Source organism: Macrotis lagotis, chromosome 1 (genome assembly GCF_037893015.1).
Source record: "Macrotis lagotis isolate mMagLag1 chromosome 1, bilby.v1.9.chrom.fasta, whole genome shotgun sequence".
Lineage (NCBI taxonomy): Eukaryota > Metazoa > Chordata > Mammalia > Peramelemorphia > Peramelidae > Macrotis > Macrotis lagotis.
Window position 1 is genome coordinate 804136502 of NC_133658.1, and position 12876 is coordinate 804149377.

Below are 12876 nucleotides of genomic sequence, written 5' to 3' on the forward strand. Positions count from 1 at the left end.
ACTTTTCCTCTTTTCCTCAAAGCCCATCCTCACACCTAGCAGAGTAGGTTTCAGTAATCAATCACCAGGCAGTCCTTTCAATTGATAAGCTCCCTGAGAGCAAGAAACAAGAGGAGATATTGGGTCTCCTTTCCAAGCAGAACACCTAGACCCTTCCTCACCCCCCCACACACACAATATAAAAGATTCACCGTTATTCAATGTTATTGATTACCAAGAATTTATTTTTTCTCCCCAGTTCCTCATCCACTAGAAGAGATCTCAGAATATGGAATGCTATTACTGAAAGATAACTACCTACCTTAGAGCACTGAGCTGGGAAAGTGCTTAAGGATTGCCTGGTTTGAGGGGTTTCTTCATCTGAGGACCAAGACCCTGGCAGTTTAGATAGAGACAGATAAGTGCATTTCAATCTAACTGCTTTCCTATGTGGTCCTATGTATTTAGTCTTATGCATTTAAATAAATCCAGAGCTGAGAAGGGATACAAGGGCTGCCCAAGGTGGCTCCCGGAGTCCAGCACAAAGGAAAAGATTCAGAAGTCTCAATTCCATTACACAGATGAGCTAACAAGCCCAGGGCAGGGAAAGGACTTAATTCTCCAGAGAAACTTTTGCTCGATAAATGAATCGATGAAGCTGTAAAACCTGTCATTAGCGCGGGGTGGAAGGAGCCCAGGTCATGGGCAGTTCCCAAGCGGCTCCCCGGCGCTTCCTCCTCCTGCCCCACCCCCGGCCCAGCAGCTTCCCCAAGCTTGCCCTCACCCCGGGCCGGCGAGGCTCGGGCACGCTGGAGGGCTGTCATCCCGAGGCCGGGCCTCGGAAGGCGCCTCCTCTGCCAGGGGGCCGGGCCCCTGCCTGCCGGGCCACAAGGGCCCCAGGGCGTCTGGCTCCAGGGCTGGTGGCCTCGGAGGTCAAGGCCGGCCCTTGCAGTCTCCCGGGGGGCACCGGGAGCAAGGTCAGGCCGGGGGAGCCCGGCCCTGGGACCCCGAATCCATTGTTCTCCCCTGGGGAAGGACCCTCGGCGAGAAAGGGTGGAACCAGCCCCGCCCCGGGGACGCTCGGCCCCTCCAGGGTCAAGGCCAGTCCGCGGGAAAGGGGAGCGGCCGGCCCGGGCCCTGCGGGGACGCGGGCACGCGGGGCCCCGGCTCCAGGGAAGGACGTGGCCTCGCGCAAACGGCCCCAAAACACGGGTCCCCCGACCTTTCCCGGGCGCCGCCCCCCCCCCAGCCCGAGCCCGCGGCCGGCACCTGTGCGGGGCCCGGGGCGGCCCCCACGCGGGACCAGGCTCTAGTCGGCCCCCTCCAAGGGGTCCCCCGGAGCGGAGCGCCCCAGCGGCCGGCCCCCTCCGGCCCCGGGGACCCTCCCACGGAGGGCTCGGCTGGACGGGGCCCGAGGACCCCGGGGCGCGGGGAGGGAGAAGGGGCGCCCGGCCAGGGCCGCGGGGGAGGCGGGGGTGTGGCGCGCCCCCCCCCCCCCCCTGGGCGGCCGCAGCCTTACCTGGCGCGGCCAGGAGCCCGGCCCGGCATGTCCCGGCGCCCGGCCCGGCCCGGCCCGTCCGGCGCGGCGCAGGAAGGCGAGGCGGCCGGGCGCGGTGGGCACGCGGAGCCTCCTCCCGCCCGGCGCCTCCTGCCGCCCGGCGCCTCCTGCCGCCCGGCGCCTCCTGCCGCCCGGCGCCTCCTGCCGCCCGGCGCCGCCTCCTGCCCGGAGCCTCCTGCCGCCCGGCGCGGCCTCTAGTCCGGAGCCTCCTCCCGCCCGGCGCCGCCTCTTGCCCGGAGCCTCCTCCCGCCCGGCGCGGCCTCTAGTCCGGAGCCTCCTCCCGCCCGGCGCCGCCTCTTGCCCGGAGCCTCCTCCCGCCCGGCGCGGCCCGGCTTCCCCGCGGCTCCCGACAGCCGAGCCCAGCGCGGGCGGCGGGGGAGGGGCGCGGGGCGGGGCGGGGCGGGGCGGGGCGGGGCGGGTACCCCCCGGGCCCGCCCCGCCTCAGCCAACCCGCGCGGGGCAGCGCCGCATCCCCGCCCCCTCCGGGCCCGGGCCTCCGCCCCCGGCCCACCTGGGAGCGCAGCCGGCCCGGGCACGGCCCGCCTAAGGGGGCTGGGGGCCCCGCGGAGCCCGAGGCCACGAGGCTGAAAGCGCCCCAAGTGCCGGGCCCCAGAGGAGCCCCCCAGCCCCCCGCGAGCCGCCACTGCTGCTGGACCAGGACGGGCCAAGGGGGAAAGAGTGACTGCGTGACTGTGTGTGTCTGTGGCTGCTTGTGTGTCACACACTGTGTGTGCGTGTCTTTGCGTGTGTGTGTGAGACTGTCAGTGTGTGTATGTGTGAGTGTGTGTGTGTGTATGTGTGAGTGTGTGTGTCTGTGGCTGCTTGTGTGTCACACACTGTGTGTGCGTGTCTTTGCGTGTGTGTGAGTGTGAGACTGTCAGTGTGTGTATGTGTTTGTGTGTGGTCTGTGGCTGCTTGTGTGTCACACACTGTGTGTGCGTGTCTTTGTGTGTGTGTGAGTGTGAGACTGTCAGTGTGTGTATGTGTGAGTGTGTGTGTCTGTGGCTGCTTTGTGTCACACACTGTGTGTGCGTGTCTGTGTGTGTGTGAGTGTCAGACTGTCAGTGTGTGTATGTGTGCGTATGTGTGAGTGTGTGTGTCTGTGGCTGCTTGTGTGTCACACACTGTGTGTCCGTGTCTTTGTGTGTGTGTGAGTGTGAAACTGTCAGTATGTGTATGTGAGTGTGACTGCATGAGTGTGTGTGTGTCTGTGGCTGCTTGTGTGTCACACACTATGTGTGTGTCTTTGTGTGTGTGTGAGTGTGAGACTGTCAGTGTGTTTATGTGTATGTGAGTGCATGTGTCTGTGGCTGCTTGTGTGTCACACACTGTGTGTGCGTGTCTTTGTGTGTGTGTGAGTGTGAGACTGTCAGTGTGTTTATGTGTGTGTATGTGTGAGTGTGTGTGTCTGTGGCTGCTTGTGTGTCACACAGTGTGTGCGTGTCTTTGTGTGTGTGAGTGTGAGACTGTCAGTGTGTGTATGTGTGAGTGTGTGTGGTCTGTGGCTGCTTGTGTGTCACACACTGTGTGTGCGTGTCTTTGTGTGTGTGTGAGTGTGAGACTGTCAGTGTGTGTATGTGTGTGTATGTGTGAGTGTGTGTGTCTGTGGCTGCTTGTGTGTCACACACTGTGTGTCCGTGTCTTTGTGTGTGTGTGAGTGTGAGACTGTCAGTGTATGTATGTGTGTATGTGTGAGTGTGTGTGTCTGTGGCTGCTTGTGTGTCACACACTGTGTGTGCATGTCTTTGTGTGTGTGTGAGTGTGAGACTGTCAGTGTGTGTATGTGTGCGTATGTGTGAGTGTGTGGCTGCTTGTGTCACACACTGTGTGTGCGTGTCTGTGTGTGTGTGAGTGTCAGACTGTCAGTGTGTGTATGTGTGTGTATGTGTGAGTGTGTGTGGCCTGTGGCTGCTTGTGTCACACACTGTGTGTGTGTGTCTTTGTGTATGTGTGAGTGTGAGACTGTCAGTGTGTGTATGTGTGCATATGTGTGTGTGTCTGTGGCTGCTTGTGTGTCACACACTGTGTGTGTCTTTGTGTGTGTGTCTTTGTGTGTGTGTGAGTGTCAGACTGTCAGTGTGTGTATGTGTGAGTGTGTGTGTCTGTGGCTGCTTGTGTGTCACACACTGTGTGTGTGTGTTTGTGTGTGTGAGTGTGAGACTGTCAGTGTGTGTATGTGTGTGTATGTGTGAGTGTGTGGCTGCTTGTGTCACACACTGTGTGTGCGTGTCTTTGTGTATGTGTGAGTGTGAGACTGTCAGTGTGTGTATGTGTGCATATGTGTGAGTGTGTGTGTCTGTGGCTGCTTGTGTGTCATACACTGTGTGTGTCTTTGTGTGTGTGTCTTTGTGTGTGTGTGAGTGTGAGACTGTCAGTGTGTGTATGTGTGAGTGTGTGTGTCTGTGGCTGCTTGTGTGTCACACACTGTGTGTGTGTCTTTGTGTGTGTGTGAGTGTCAGACTGTCAGTGTGTTTATGTGTGTGTATGTGTGAGTGTGTGTGGCCTGTGGCTGCTTGTGTGTCACACACTGTGTGTGCGTGTCTTTGTGTGTGTGTGAGTGTCAGACTGTCAGTGTGTTTATGTGTGTGTATGTGTGAGTGTGTGTGGCCTGTGGCTGCTTGTGTGTCACACACTGTGTGTGCGTGTCTTTGTGTGTGTGTGAGTGTGAGACTGTCAGTGTGTGTATGTGTGAGTGTGTGTGTCTGTGGCTGCTTGTGTGTCACACACTGTGTGTGCGTGTCTTTGCGTGTGTGTGTGAGACTGTCGGTGTGTGCATGTGTGTGTATGTGTGAGTGTGTGTGGTCTGTGGCTGCTTGTGTCACACACTGTGTGTGCATGTCTTTGTGTGTGTGTGAGTGTGAGACTGTCAGTGTGTGTATGTGTGTGTATGTGTGGTCTGTGGCTGCTTGTGTGTCACACACTATGTGTGTGTCTTTGTGTGTGTGTGAGTGTGAGACTGTCAGTGTGTGTATGTGTGCATATGTGTGAGTGTGTGTGTCTGTGGCTGCTTGTATGTCACACACTGTGCATGTCTTTGTGTGTGTGTGTGAGGCTGTCAGTGTGTGTATGTGTGAGTGCATGTGTCTGTGGCTGCTTGTGTGTCACACACTGTGTGTGCGTGTCTTTGTGTGTGTGTGAGTGTGAGACTGTCAGTGTGTGTATGTGTGCGTATGTGTGAGTGTGTGTGTCTGTGGCTGCTTGTGTGTCACACACTGTGTGTCCGTGTCTTTGTGTGTGTGTGAGTGTGAAACTGTCAGTATGTGTATGTGAGTGTGACTGCATGAGTGTGTGTGTCTGTGGCTGCTTGTGTGTCACACACTATGTGTGTGTCTTTGTGTGTGTGTGAGTGTGAGACTGTCAGTGTGTTTATGTGTATGTGAGTGCATGTGTCTGTGGCTGCTTGTGTGTCACACACTGTGTGTGTGTCTTTGTGTGTGTGTGAGTGTGAGACTGTCAGTGTGTTTATGTGTGTATGTGTGAGTGTGTGTGTCTGTGGCTGCTTGTGTGTCACACACTGTGTGTGCGTGTCTTTGCGTGTGTGTGTGAGACTGTCAGTGTGTGTATGTGTGAGTGTGTGTGTCTGTGGCTGCTTGTGTGTCACACACTGTGTGTGCGTGTCTTTGTGTGTGTGTGTGAGTGTGAGACTGTCAGTGTGTGTATGTGTGTGTATGTGTGAGTGTGTGTGTCTGTGGCTGCTTGTGTGTCACACACTGTGTGTCTGTGTCTTTGTGTGTGTGTGTGAGTGTGAGACTGTCAGTGTATGTATGTGTGTATGTGTGAGTGTGTGTGTCTGTGGCTGCTTGTGTGTCACACACTGTGTGTGCATGTCTTTGTGTGTGTGTGAGTGTGAGACTGTCAGTGTGTGTATGTGTGTGTATGTGTGAGTGTGTGGCTGCTTGTGTCACACACTGTGTGTGCGTGTCTTTGTGTATGTGTGAGTGTGAGACTGTCAGTGTGTGTATGTGTGCATATGTGTGAGTGTGTGTGTCTGTGGCTGCTTGTGTGTCACACACTGTGTGTGTCTTTGTGTGTGTGTCTGTGTGTGTGTGAGTGTGAGACTGTCAGTGTGTGTATGTGTGAGTGTGTGTCTGCGGCTGCTTGTGTGTCACACACTGTGTGTGTGTCTTTGTGTGTGTGTGAGTGTCAGACTGTCAGTGTGTTTATGTGTGTGTATGTGTGAGTGTGTGTGGCCTGTGGCTGCTTGTGTGTCACACACTGTGTGTGCGTGTCTTTGTGTGTGTGTGAGTGTCAGACTGTCAGTGTGTTTATGTGTGTGTATGTGTGAGTGTGTGTGGCCTGTGGCTGCTTGTGTGTCACACACTGTGTGTGCGTGTCTTTGTGTGTGTGTGAGTGTCAGACTGTCAGTGTGTTTATGTGTGTGTATGTGTGAGTGTGTGTGGCCTGTGGCTGCTTGTGTGTCACACACTGTGTGTGCATGTCTTTGTGTGTGTGTGAGTGTCAGACTGTCAGTGTGTTTATTTATGTATGTGTGAGTGTGTGTGGCTGCTTGTCTGTCACACACTGTGTGTGTGTGTCTTTGTGTGTGTGTGTGAGTGTCAGACTGTCAGTGTGTTTATGTGTGTGTATGTGTGAGTGTGTGTGGTCTGTGGCTGCTTGTGTGTCACACACTGTGTGTGCGTGTCTGTGTGTGTGTGAGTGTGAGACTGTCAGTGTGCTTATGTGTGTATGTGTGAGTGTGTGTGGTCTGTGGCTGCTTGTGAGTCACACACTGTGTGTGCGTGTCTTTGTGTGAGTGTGAGTGTCAGACTGTCAGTGTGTTTATGTGTGTGTATGTGTGAGTGTGTGGCTGCTTGTGTGTCACACACTGTGTGTGCGTGTCTTTGTGTGTGTGTGAGTGTCAGACTGTCAGTGTGTTTATGTGTGTGTATGTGTGAGTGTGTGTGGTCTGTGGCTGCTTGTGTGTCACACACTGTGTGTGCGTGTCTTTGTGTGCATGTGTTTGTGAGTGTGAGACTGTGTCAGTGTGTTTATGTATGTGTGTGTATGTGGCTGTGGCTGTTTGTGTGTCAGACACTGTGTGTATGTCTTTGTGTGTGTGGCTGTGTTTGTGTGAGTGTGAGACTGTGTCAGTGTGCTTATGTGTGTATGTGTGAGTATGTTTGTATGTCTGTGTATGTGGCTGTTTGTGTGTGAGACACTGTATGTGTGTGTCTTTGTATGTGTGTGACTATGTATATGTGTTTGTGTGCCTTTGCATGTGTGAGACTGTGTATGTGTGTTGGGGGAGGGGGCAAAAGAATTTGACGGAGAGATGGAAAGATTAGAATCCCAATTCTGCCACTGGAGAACCAGCGAGTCACTGCCTTTGGGGGAGGTTCAGGCCCCTCAAAATATCAGCAAGAACCTGGATGGGCTCCTCCCTGGGGATCGGGGGATTGATCCTTTGGTTCTAATCCCTTGAGTAACACCCCCCCCAGGTGAAAGTGGCGGGGGAGGGAGAGGCCGAGAAATACAATGTGACAAATATTCATCCATAAGCGCTGGAGCTCCAGAAAGAAGGCATCAGTAGCTAGCCAAGGAGGATTGGTATTTTCAGCCAGAGGTGGAGGATGAAGAAGAGGATGCACTCGGTATGCTGTCGGGAGGCAAGGAGTGAAGAAGGGGAGGAGAGAGAAGGAAGAGGTCAGGAAAAGCTCTGACTAGGAGGGGGCACCTGAGCTGAAGCTTCTTTTGTTTGTTTATTTGTTTCTTGGTGGCACATTTATTTATTTATTTGTTTGTTTTATTTTGTACAAATAATGTTTTTTTTAATACATTGCTAAAGCTTCTTAAGAAAGGAAATTAAAAGGCTGAGCTGAGGAGGAAGATGGCCTAAGCAAAGCATGGAGATAGGATTCTTATTACCAAGAGCCTGCACTATGAACAGCTTCCAAAATGGTCTTCCTGCCTCCGACCTGTCCACCAGATTCAGCAGCCAAAATAAATTCCCTAAGGAATCCCCAAGCTCAAAAGGCCTTGGGGACTTATAGTTGCCTACATGGAAAAAAAATTAATCAGGCCTTGCAGACCTTCCATGATCTAGATTCCACCTCTCTTTTCAATTCTTCATGAGTCATATCTCAGCCAAAATGAAGCAATCACTGTTCCTCCCCTTAATACTGCATCTTTCTCCCAGGATATTCACACGCTGTTCCCCATACCTGGAATACCCTTCCTTCTCAGCTCTGACTCTCAGAAACCATATTTTCCTTCTGAAACAACTCAGGTACCACCTTCTCTGTGAAGCCTTCTTACCTGTGTACATTTTTCATCCTCAAGAAGACTCCAAATTCTTTAGCCAGAAGGATTATTTCATTTTGATTTTGCATCCCTAATATCTTGTTGTGAGAACCAAGCCTACCTGGCATGTTTGAAAGCACTGTATGCATATGAGTTGTTACTGAACATAGTAGGTTCTTAGTAAATATTTGACTGAATTCAACTTAATTGAAAAATAGATGTGATCCAGACTCTGGAAAGCCTTAAATTTAGAGGGTGAGGGGAGGAGATCTTTTTATTACAACCCAGGTGGAAGCTGTACAGAACCACTGAGATTTTTGAGCAAAAGAGAGACCTGGTCTTAGGAAGATTAATTTAACAGCTCTGTGGAAGGCGGATTGGACAGAGTAGAAGCAAGGAGACCAATTAGAAGATTTTTTTGTGAGTCTCTCTAGCAAGAGTTCCCATACAGTATAGCAACAGTGAGAAATGATGAGGGCCTGAAAGAGAGCAACCTTGTAAACAGGGAGAAAGGAAAGGATGCTAGGGATGTCTTAGGTTTAGAATTCATGATTTGGCAGCTGCCTAGAGAGGGTGGAGGGGAGGTTGGGGAAGGTTGGGGAAGGTTGGGCTCAAGGATCCTGAAATATCACAGATAACTCTAAGGTCTTGAAACCTGAGTGAAAGATCACAGAAAGGGGCGGCTAGGTGGCAGTAGATAAAGCACTGGCCCTGGAGTCAAGAGTACCTACTTTCAAATCTGGCCTCAAGACACTTAATAATTACCTAGCTGTGTGGCCTTGGGCAAGCCACTTAACCCCATTTGCCTTGCAAAAAAAAAAAAAAACTAAAAAAGAAAAAGAAAAAAAATCACAGAAAGATGGAGGTTGGGAGGAAGGATGGGTTTCAGACATTATTCCCTCATACCTTTTTGTTTTATAGACCCTTTTGGCAATGTGCTGAAACTGTAGACTACATATGCAATATGTAGGATTTCAAAGGAGATCAATTATATAATTATAGTTATCAAATTAAAAAAAACAAGTTCATGGATTAAAAAATCCCTAGCTTAGAGGCACAAGGTCAACTGATTTTGCCTCCAGTATCAAGAAGGGTGAAAGTGAGTTCTTTTATAGCTTAAGCTAATTTTTTTTTAAGTCCTGTGGATCACATATCAACCTATAAATCCCATTCCTCCCTCAAACAGATCCCTTTTCCCTCTCCCTTTAAAACTACCCTTTGGACTATACAAACTTCATTTCATACCTGAATCCTGTCTATACCTCCCACTTCTGTCTTTTCTGTCTCTCCCACTTCTAAAACTGTCTTCTCTGTCTCTCTGAATCTCTCTTTGTCTCTATCTGTCTCTGTCTTTCTTCATCTCTCTCTCTCTCTCTCTCTCTCTCTCTCGCTCTCTCTCTCTCTCTCTCTCACACACTCACACACACACACACACACACACACACACACACACACACACACACACACACTCTCACTTAGCTCCACTCTCCTATATCTGAAACCAGGAACATTTTAGTGTGAATTGTTGGGTTGAAGCCTCCCAGCCCCAATAGGATTTGCATCTTGAGAGACTTTACAGGAAGGATTAACCAAGAAATGCATGCTTTAGAGGGAATTTCAGGTATAGTGACATCTTGATTATAAAATACTTATATTTCTATAGTACTATAGCCTTCAAAGTGCTTCTGCTTACTTCCAAAACTGCTCTTAAAAGATAGTGCCAATATCATCCTGATTTTCAACACGAAACCAATATTGAGGTAACATGATTTATCAAAAATCATTTCTATTGGAGAGGAGGAGAGAATTTTCTCTCTGCAAATCAAGTGTTGCACAAGAGTAGCCACTTGTGACTTTCATAGGGCAGATTTAATGAAGGAAAGAAGATGGCCATCCAAGCTGCAACTGATCCTCTATAAGGATATCATACCAACTACATCTACAGCAAGATCCCAGATTAGTATTTGAGTCAAATTTGATCTCAGATCCTTCCTCACTCTTTGTCTAATGCTATTTAGCTACCTCCTAGGAGTCACTTGTCAGGGAATTGATAGAGGAGATGTATGTTCAGGTAAGGGTTTACTTGGGCTGACTCCCTGGATCTTCAAAGACTTATCCTAATCCTGCCCTCTGGGACTTCATAGGTAAATATACTGAAGCCTTCTTCTCCTGACAGCTTTCCAAAGGGAGATAGCAACCATATACCCGTCAGGTCTTCTCTCCAGTTCCTTCAAAACTTTCAACTTATGATGTACTCATTTCCAGACAACTTTCCATCCTAGTCACACTCCTCTGGATATAGTCTAGTTTTGAAGTGTCCATTTTAATGTAGCCCTTAGACGAGTAAGCAGGATCCAGAGCTCGGGAGATAGATTTACCTCCCCTAACATTTAAGTATAATGACAATATTAATAATAATAATATTAATAGCAAGCATTTATATAGTGTTTACTATATTTCAGCACTATGTTAAGTGCTTTACAATTGTTATCTCATTTGATCAACCCTCGGAGGTAGCTGCTATTATTACCCCATTTTACAGATGAAAAAACTGAGACAAACAGAATTAAGTGATTTACTCAGGTTCACAGAGCTACTACGTATCTGAGGCTGAATTTAAACTCAGGTCTTTCTACTCCACTACATCTTCTACTATTGTAGCTGTGCTAAGACCAAGAAGATGACATATATACCCTTTGCTTTGGATGTGATGCTTCTTTTAATGTAGTCTAACAATTTCATGTGTAAGCTCCAAAAGGGAGCTCATTTTGGGGTAGCCAGATGTCTGGTAATGAGCCTCTCAATCCTTTAACCAGACACAAATAGGCTACATCCCATTTCTACATCATGCTGACAACAATGATTAGATCTGAAAATAGAACACCTGAAAACAAAAAACAAACCATAGAATAAAAAGATGTTATGGAAGCTCTCTTGGGTCTGCCAGGAAGTGGGCTAGTTATGTAGAGAGAAGGAGAAGTATTTCCAATAGCACCATTCAAATAGTACATTAGCACATAAGTTTGAGATACTCAAGAGATGCAAAGAAAGCTTTTATCATATTGAGTGGGTGAATCCTCCAAACGTGAAAAAGGAGAGACTAGAATCGTGCACGACAGGAAAATGTCTCTGTGTGTTGCTGATTAACAATCTGTATCAGTAGAAGAGCTCATGCAAATTTCACAGTTCTAGGAAAGCAATCACAAACTATTGGTTTTTGCCCTTTTTTTAGACATCACAAGTCTAAAGTTGAACCCATAGTTCCAAAGTAGATTCTTACTGCATATAATAATCCCTGCTAAACTCCACCTTGATTATCACAATTGACACTTCCATTGACCTTGATAGAGACTTCCCTCCTTGGATCAATATGGCAGAATATGTTGGATTTGGAACAGAGAGGGCCAGGGTTCAAATCCTAGCCTTGCCACTTAACTACTATGCTGCCCTTGAGCAAGTCATAGCAACTTAAAGCAACATAATCTCTGATTCAGTTTCTTCATCTATAAAATAGGAGAGTGGAAATGGATAGCCTCTGAAGTCCTTCCCAGCTTAAAGTCTATGATTCTGTGATCCTTACAAAAACACAGTGTGACAGAGAGAGACATTTTTATTATTTCCACCAGAAAGCAAATGAGGAAAACAAGCAAAATGTTTACCATGGTCATGGCTAATAAGCAGCAGAAGACAGATTCAAACCCAGGTCCTCTGAATTTCTACTGTGCCATCCTATCCTTCATTTCATATTCATTTAAATCCTGATTCTCTCACTGAACAAAATTAAGTTGTGTCCTCTCAGTTTCATGTCTTACCCAAATCAGATATACATGTCAACTATATCTCCAGCTAAAGCATGACTCTAACAATGGAGGACAGAAAAATTAAATTAGTAGCAAAGCAGAGAAGAAGAATTAACAAGTTTAAACATTACACTTCTGTTTTAAGTCTTGGAGTTATCAAATTCTTTAGCTTTTATCATTGTGCTGCCTCCTTGTCAAATGTCCCAGGCATGGTTGGGTCTTCCTATTTAGAGCAGTTTTGCAGAAATAGTTCTGACTCTGGGGTCAGAACACACAGGTTCAGATGCCATTTCTAAGGCTTATTATCAGTGTTGAGTCTCTTAACCAATATCCCCCTATGTCTCAGTTTCCTCAGCTGTAAAATGAAAGGGTAAAAATAGAAGTCCTCCAAGGTACTTTTCCAACTGTATATCTTCAATAGGATCCTGGCTGGCAAGGGCTGAGGGGGGGAGAGAGAGGAAAGAAAGGGGGAGGAGTGGGGCAGAGTTTTCTTATATCTGACTATTCCATCTGAGGCAACTAAGTGGTGAGATAGTGTCAAGCCTGGAGTCAAGAAGACATTTTCCTGAGTTCAATTCTGACCTTACACACTTGTGAGCTGTGTGACCCTTGACAAGTCACTTTGTCTCCGTATCCTCATCTATAAAACGAGTTGGAGAAGGAAGTAGTAAACCACCTCAGTATCTCTGCCAAGAAAACCCCAAATGGCATCACGAAGAGTCAGACATGACTGAAATGACCAAACAACAACTCCATCTAATTATTGGCATCACTTACCATAAAAATGATTCCAAAAACCCTTCTATAGCCCTGACCTCTCTTATGAGCTCCATACTTGCCAGTTGCTTACAAAACACTTTAGGAGTTGGATCATATAATGAGATAAAATGGACTTGAGAGTCAGAAAAATTGTCTTCAAATTTTGACTTCTTACTTACTGTATGACTTTGGACAAGTCATTTAACATCTATAAACTAAGAACATTGGATTATATGATCTTTAAGATATCTTCAATTCATAATCCTATGATCTTTACTTGAATCCACTTCAACAGCTCAAAATCAAGATGTCTAAACTCGGGGAAGCTAGGTGACCCAGTGGACAGAACACCAGTCTTGGAGTCAAGAGGACCTGAGTTCAAATCTGACCTCAGATACTTAATTACTTAACTGTGTGACCTTGGACAAAACATTTAACCCCACTGCCTTGCAAAAACCAAAAAAAAAAAAAAAAGGATGTCTAAACCCAAGTTTATTATCTGTCACCCTAAGTCCCTTCTTACTTCTGTGGCATTATCAC

The 12876-nt window shown here is 48.2% G+C and overlaps 1 protein-coding gene across 4 annotated transcripts in view; it reads right to left on the minus strand.

Annotated features, from left to right (window-relative positions):
* Positions 1 to 12876, minus strand: part of PAK1 (p21 (RAC1) activated kinase 1) — a 201788-nt gene that overhangs the window by 112365 nt on the left and 76547 nt on the right. The window contains exons 1-2 of one of the 4 annotated variants that reach the window (XM_074216951.1): positions 1499 to 1513; positions 302 to 375 (exon numbers count right to left, since the gene is read on the minus strand). The exons of 2 other annotated variants lie outside the window; for them this stretch is intronic. The gene's annotated coding sequence lies outside the window, so the exon portion shown is untranslated. Of the gene's footprint in view, positions 1 to 301; positions 376 to 1498; positions 1553 to 12876 lie in introns of those variants that run through there. One more of the 4 variants, XM_074216950.1, reaches the window with a different exon arrangement.